The following is a 7,746-nucleotide window of genomic DNA, read 5'->3' as shown; positions in this document are numbered from 1 at the left end:
TCTCAGAATTCTGACTTTTTTATCAGAATTCTGACTTTAATCTCAGAATTTTGACAGCTAACAAACATGTTAGCATCAAGCCAAAGCCATGTCTGTTTTAGAGACTAGCTCTCTTGTTTTAATGATCTTCTGCTCCTCCATTAATGAGGGGACCCCTTGGGCAACTAAAAAGTTGCCTAATTTCATCATTTTCCATCAATGTGTTGTTGACAACCTCAAACTACTCCCATCTTTGTTAGTGAAGCTGAGAGCTCCACATCTCTTCCTTCATGGTGCCCATCTACATTAAGATCCACAATTCTGAGATTAAAGTCAGAATTCTGAAAAAAAAGTCAGAATTCTGAGATTAAAGTCAGAATTCTGAAAAAAAAAGTCAGAATTCTGAGATTAAAGTCAGAATTCTGACTTTTTCCCCATGTTAAACTGAAATAAAATTAAAAAATCTGTTACGTTTTTTTTTTCAGTGGCCCTAATCCTCTTCCGTACAGTACCGTTCAGCTTTCTGTTAAATTTAAGTTTGCTGCAGCTGCGTTTCATCCAAAAATCCTGGTTTCTTTCAATTGATGAACTTACATGAGAGCTTAATACTTTTATTAGTAGATTAATTCAGCTTTGGTGGTTTTCTGGGCTTCCTGAACACCTCAGCAGAACCACAGGTTGATCTCATCAACGCCACACTGCAGTAATATATAAGGTGCATACTATACGGTACAAATACATATATATACTTTAACAGCCGACGTTACAGTTTTAAAGATTCATAAAATTAGTCTGATGTAAAATTACACTTAACTAAGAAAATATATTTTGAAATAAGCCCAGAATTAGCACAAATTAAAAGAAATAAAGGTTTAAAACCGGATCACTTAATGTGCTCAAACTAACCGGAAATGACTGAAAATTAAATGCATTTTTAATAATAACTGAATTGAATATGAACACATTTCATCTCAAGGCTCTTTACAGTTAACCAGAGAATAAAGTCAGATTGATTATTGATTATATTATAATTTATTGAGAAGCATCTATTATAAAATAAACTAATGCAGGAAATGATACTGACCAGTTAAAGTAGAGAGCAGCAAGTATCTCAAAGCAGGAGTCTGATAAATGTGCCTGTGCTAATATATGTGTGGCTGGTTTATCTTTACAGCTGAACTACTTCCTGTCTCAGAGCGATCATCAGCCTGAACTTCCTACGTTCCTTCCGTTCTTAGATCGCCCTCAGGGCCTCTGATGTGTTTGCACAGAAACAGAGCGTGTTGTAATAAGAGCAGCAGCTTCTGCACAGAGATGTTGACACAGCAGCTTCAGTCTTATCAAACTTTAACATGATGTTAGCAACAGAAATAGAAGCAGGGCGAGGGAAGCGAGGCAGAAACGCTCATTAATGCTCAAGTACCATTAAAACCGGATCTTTTTTATTAACTTCCTCCTCTTAAAAGAGATTAAAAATGCTCTTTTAACGCTAGCAGCAGAAAAAAAAACGCAGCTTTATTCACATCCTAATGCTCAGTTTGTTTTATCTTCAAAGACGTCTTCGGGATAATAAATTCAGGAATTTTATTTGACGTTTCCCAACCATTAAATCTTTATTTTTATCTTAAACTGACGTCAATCAAGATCTAATAGATATCAGAGTTTGGCTGCTTTTCCCTCCCTTTCCAGTTAGACTATGGTGGTTGTTGAACCCCTTAGACCCGGTCCAAATCCGATGGAGGTAATGTTTCGTACAGAAAGGAGGAAACATGGCTGAGTATCAACAGATTTTATTCCAGTCATTTTTAACAAATCATTGATACAAACACAGATTGTAGAGGAAAGTCTCCCCTCATATTAGGCACTTAGATTCCAGCCATGAAAGGCAGAGAGTTTCTGCCATCTTTTACTTTTTATCTAAAAGTCAGTCAGCGAGTCAATACTCTCGGCCTGCAGCTTTACCATATAAGATGCTGCTGGAGTCACTCTGGCCACCAAATGTCAGAATTAGAATGACCATTTTGGCCGACCCACACAGAAGTGTGAACAGCTACAGAAGTGAACCGATGTAGCGCTATAATGTGCCAGAAGACATGTTTTAATAGGAGGACAATAATAGTGTTAGAGTTTAAAACAACCTCCTACAGACTTTGAATTAATCAGGTTATTTGCAAAGTTTCCCATTTAAAGTTCATCTCAGGCTTTTTCTTTAGGGTGATAACAACCCAAAAACAAACGGGGTCAAATGGAAACCACCATTAATATCTGATTAATGTCCCTCAGAAAGCTGCAGCTTCAGAAAACAAGCTTCCTTGAAAGTTATTAACACTTTGAGAAGGAATATACTTTAATATAATATCCCATTTGCAGTAGCCTTTTGAAACGGTGCCGAGAACGGTCAGAGCACCTCAGCAAAGGTGGCTGAGTGTAACTGGACCGTGCCAGACGCAACCAAACCGCATTAAACAGGGTTCCTACAGCATAAGGCGAGTTAAATTCAAGACTTTTTAATGCGACTCGAAATAAAAATTTAAGACCAAATTCACAAGAAACACAAGAAAAACCTGCTTGCATCAACTTAACCCAAAGGTTTATTTTAACATAAACCACTGCACTAATGTTTCAAATGTTGAAAAGCTTCCCATACAGGAAGAAAGCTAAAAACACACAAATGACAGATATATTTGAACAATTATTTAACTGAATTCACAAACTTTGTTTTAGCAGGGAACAAAACTAATCAGTTTTAAAGCCCCAACATAACCAGTGCTAAGTCTTTTTAGCAGCTATTTTTCTTTGTATGGTTTTCTTAGTATGTTTGATTTGGTGATAAGTGGAGGCGTTGCAGAGACAAGGGTGGAACTAAACTGAGAAATACCGGCTGTTTCTCTCTAACTCCATTTTGACGCTTTGTGTTTCGTGCTTCGCATGTGCGACTCCACTGCCTTAATTCCCATCGTTCTGAGCTTGAATGACTTCTTGCACTAAATCCACTGAGCCTCATGGATGTTCCCTGGTTTTAGCCATGGAGCCTTAGTTTTATTTTGAAGAATTCAATGCCTTTTAAGACTTTTTAAGGACCGCGGGAACCGTGACTAAATCTAGTACTAGTTCAACTGTAGAGCTCGGCACGGTTCATCTGTTGCTCGGTTCTCTGATAACAAAAAGCGCATCAGCAGAGCTCATCGTCTCCTATTTGCAGTCAGCTGACTCATTTCACAGGTTTCCGGCGTGTTCAGCTTTACAATTCGGAGATCTCTCCACCGGTTCACAACACGAACTTCTTCTCCGCTTATTAACAATAAACGGCATCAAAAGGTCGTGGTGCGACCTGGCATGATGCAGAGACCGAGAAGAATGCCTTCTTCACCTGACATTTCCTAAACGACTAAATATCACGGATATAAACAAACATCAGTTCCTGGATGTTATAGGTGCCCCATTTTTGTTTGCGTAATTCCCACCTTGGGAGCTGTAGCATCGTGGACCGCCAATAGGAGGCGAGGAACCGTGCTAGCATGATCTGTAAACGGTTGTAAGAACAGAACTCGGCACGGTTAAATGGATCTAAGCTCGGTTTAGCCTCCTAGCTTGGTTTAGCTCTGGAATGACGGGAGGTTTACTTGAAGCAATAGTGATGATTTCCCATAAAACCCAAACCTCAGGATGCAACTCTGCCTAAATGCTGATCTACAGAGATGAGCGCTTTACTTCACAGACAGCAGAATCCTGCCAGCAGCTCTAAATTGTTGGTAGTAAAGGTTAAACTTCCAATTAGGGGGGTTGCGGTGTGTAATTCTTACCAGCTCAGTGTTCAGGCCTGCTGGACGATCATGTCAAGAAGCAACTCTCTGTCCTGCACAAAAAAAACAACAGAATAAAATCAGTCAATCTAGTTTTTTATTTTTTTTTATTTTAAAAACACCTCCATATGCATTTAGTTTTAAAAGAATACCTTGAAAAAAAATACTTTTTTTTTCTTTTTCCCCCACAACAAACATCCACTTCCTTTGGGATTTATTGAGGCAGAGCACCACCAAGCAGTGCGTTGTTGGAAAATGGAGGGAAAGTAATGATTTTAAAAGCTGGTTCCTGAGATCCGGAGCAAAATCGTCAAGCTCCTCCATCCCAAATCAGCCATAAGTCAGAAAACACTCAGATCCACCCAGCCAGGCTGCAAACACACAGCACACCTTACTGTGATGGGAGGCATTTAAGTTCAAAACCCAAAAGAGATCAAGAACCAGAAAGCTGACTCAGCATTTCTGCTTTAACAGCTACTGGATTAAACCCATCAGAATATAAAGCAACAGCTGATGGAAAAGCCCCGAATATAATAAAGAAATAATTTGCTATTTCAGATATACTTTCCCCTTTCCTTCCTTTGTCGCCCCCTTTATCCTTCCTTTCCTATTTCTCCCTCCTTCCATTTCCTTCCACACTTCCTTCCCTTTAAGTCCTTGCTTCAATAAAACTTCCCCTAAATACAATCCCCTCTTTTCATTGTTTTAAATTGTTCAGTCTTTTCCTCATAAGAAAGATATATTCAACTTTCCTTCCTTTTTAAATAGTAGATAGAATAAGTATTAATGAAACAGAAGACCAGCAGATAAAATACACATTTAATTCATTAATCAAACTGTAAAATAATCAGTCTTAGAATGAAGCGCTGCATATGTAGCTGCTGGTTATAGTGGATCCCTCACAGAAAAACTCAGAAATAACAGGTCGTTCCACTCATCATTCAGCATAACTAAACTAATTCACTGGAGACGGGGGAGTTAAGACAAGAAGCAGAAAATGATCTTATAAATTGAATTAAAACCTGAAAGATCTGAAGGAAAACAGAATGCTGCCATTTAAATACTTCTGGAAAAGTCAAATAGTGCAGAAGGATTGATGATGGTCCACAATAACCTCTGGATCATCTATGTAAAGTCAATCCAAAACAAGATGGCGCCGCTGTTAAACAAATCAACCAGCGGTGAAGAGTTTGTCATGGAGCAAATCAACCAACCTACAGAGAAATGGAGCTAAATCTAAAAAAACGGATGAAACAAGGACGACTCTTTTGCTTCTAGTTTCCCAGGAAACCCTGAAACATTTAATTCAAACCACAGAACTTTGAAACACTGAGGCTCTGGCATCGTGATACGGGAATGATTGTGATAATTCCAGGCATATTTATAATAATGATCATAGAAATCATTATTGAAAGGCGTTTAGCTAGGAATATTTCATAGGGTGAACACCTTGGTGTTTAACATCTTCAGGCTTTACGCGGCGTAGCACCGAAATTTAGACCCTGAAATGCTATTTCCTTCATTTTGAGGTGGAAGGCAGCTAACTTTTTGTCTTTGTTCCAACAATACTTTTTTCCTGATTACTAGAAGTATGCGAGCTTGACTACAGGTGGATTCCATAAGGAAGAGATGCAGACACTCTGGTGAACCTCTCCCAAATTGTAGGAGGCCTCTGATTGGTCAAATCTACATCCGCTCTACACTATTCGTATTTCCTGTTTGGTTCCTTACCGGCTTGTTTTGTTTGTATAGCCGCCATTGTGGAAAACAACTGGTGAAGATGGACATGCTAGAAGCACGAGGTACGCGAGAACGCTGGGATCCCCGCTCTTTTTTAACCTGGCTCCGCATATCCATCTGGAAACCTTCCATTGAAGTAATTTTGGGAAGGAGCGAAAATACTGGTTAGCTGATTGGCCTATGTTGGTGATAGACGGGCCAAATAAACCAATCAGATCAACGAAGCATATGACGTACTAACAGAGCGACGACGAAGAGGAGCCAATTGATAGATCAAACTCTTGCCGAAACCAGTCGGGAGAAGAGCAAAAACATCTTTTCCTCTGAGAAAAGCCTCCAGAGCAGTGTTTTGCTCTTCTTTCAGTGAAGAAATACTCTGTAATTCCCATAAAACTTGCTCGATAGCCACGCTAACGCTAGTTTCATCGGCTGAAGCCGCCATGTTTTTAGACCGAACTGTCACGCTTCTCGTTGCGTCACACCTCAACCCGCCTCAAAGCCAACGCTGATTGGACGTTCGTTTGGTGAACGGCTCCAAATTTTCTTCAATGGAGAGTCTCCAGACTGATCAGCGATTGAAACCTTGAAAGCTCGCAAGATCAGAATGGTCTCACGAGGCTAGCTCTTTTTGGCACTCATGTTCCTCCATTGTCGCATAAACTTGCCCCCACTACCTCACCGCCTCGGCTGTAGCTTTGCTGTATTTGATGTGATCAGTGAGTAAAAAGTAGTTTAATATGTTTTTAGGTGACAAAGTCCACATGAAGGATTCAAGATTACGTTTCTTTCAAAGATTATCACTGGGAATCCCCAGCAGCAGCTGCCTCAGGCCCGCTAGCCTCTTGGGGGTTTTCCCCTACTGTTGGTGGCGGCTGGAAGAAGCATTTTTCCTGTACCTAATCCAAACTGCAGGCAGCAGGATAATAAAAGCCAACAGATTCTGCCGGCAGGTTTCTACATTTGAAGTTAATTTAGGCGTTAATAAACTGTTTCAGAGGAGTGATCATAGCGCTCTGCATCAGCAGTGCTGCGTCTGACTCCCTGCCAGCTCCCAGATCAGCTTCTCTGAGTGGTTGATGAGGCGCGTCGCAGCAAAATCTAATTTTTCCAACTCCAGCAGCTGCTGTTTCTGAAGCGTCAGATGCTCAGAAGCTACTTCTGCAGCGTGCGGCCTGAACGTAGCATTAGAAACACACATTTTCTAACTTTTCTTTTAAAAAGATTTTTGTAGTACTGACCAAACAAATCTTTGGCAATTGCTGATGTGGAGTTAGAAGGCATAAAAATTTTTGTTAAGAACCTTTAGAGAGAAGATCTGCCAGCTCCCAGATCAGCTTCTCTGATTGGTTGATGAGGCGCGTTGAGCAGCAAAAAATGCTGCTTGTGAAATTTTGAACATTTCCGGAGGAAAATTAGGGAGTGGCAAAGCTGTACATCCTAAAAACAGGATGTACAGTTTGTCTTTTTATTAGTAAAGGTACGCCCATACACATAGCTAGCTAAAAGCCTGTTTGAAGCCCTAATGCTGAAGTTCTGAAACGGGGATTTTAACATGTAGACTCTGAACCCATCTTAAGGAACATCATCCTGGTTCTGGACTGAAAACATTAACATATGAGGCAACCTTACAATCAATGGATATATAACTAACAGGAAACCTTTGGGGTGACATCAGACATGCTTTTTGGAAAAACAAACAATAGATGTATGGAGCTGTTACCAAACTGCTTCAGAAACTAAATACTAATAAAACATTTTACAGCAACGCTGAGCTAAGGATTGTTCACTTTGTATCTTAGATGTTGAAGTTAAAGAAAGATTAAAAACTGATATTTCCCACAACCAACTAATCAAAAGGCCAATTTTCTGCCAGGAGAAAACAAATCTGATGGAGTTCTTTGTGATATGAAGCAGAACATTCAGTGTTACAGATGAATTTAAAGCTTTTATCAGCATTTAGAGCTTCAGGACCAGAGTTAGTAAATCATTGAGTGGGGGCTGCTGTCCCTCTGCCTGCCCAACCATGTCGCACGGGGGTACCTTTGGATACCTGGACCCTGGTGTTCTCTGTGTTAGTCTGGGCTCATTGGGGCGGGCCTGGGGCCCTCACGCTTGCTATTGATCATAGCCCCCTGCAGATGAAGTGTTATATACCTTATATACGCCAAGATACACGTGTATACACTAGGGATGGAACGGTTTATGAAAACCGTCCGAACCGTTT

At 40.2% G+C, this 7,746-nt stretch overlaps 1 protein-coding gene across 1 annotated transcript in view; it reads right to left on the bottom strand.

Moving 5' to 3' along the window:
* The window catches only part of LOC107090504 (plexin-B2-like), a 223,629-nt gene that overhangs the window by 153,680 nt on the left and 62,203 nt on the right, over positions 1–7,746 (bottom strand). The window contains exon 2 of the mRNA XM_015383917.1: positions 3,783–3,835. The gene's annotated coding sequence lies outside the window, so the exon portion shown is untranslated. The remainder of the gene's footprint in view (positions 1–3,782; positions 3,836–7,746) is intronic.

Source organism: Cyprinodon variegatus, unplaced genomic scaffold (assembly GCF_000732505.1).
Source record: "Cyprinodon variegatus isolate N-32 unplaced genomic scaffold, C_variegatus-1.0 Scaffold298, whole genome shotgun sequence".
Taxonomy (NCBI): Eukaryota; Metazoa; Chordata; class Actinopteri; order Cyprinodontiformes; family Cyprinodontidae; genus Cyprinodon; species Cyprinodon variegatus.
This window is presented reverse-complemented; position numbering and strand designations above follow the sequence as displayed.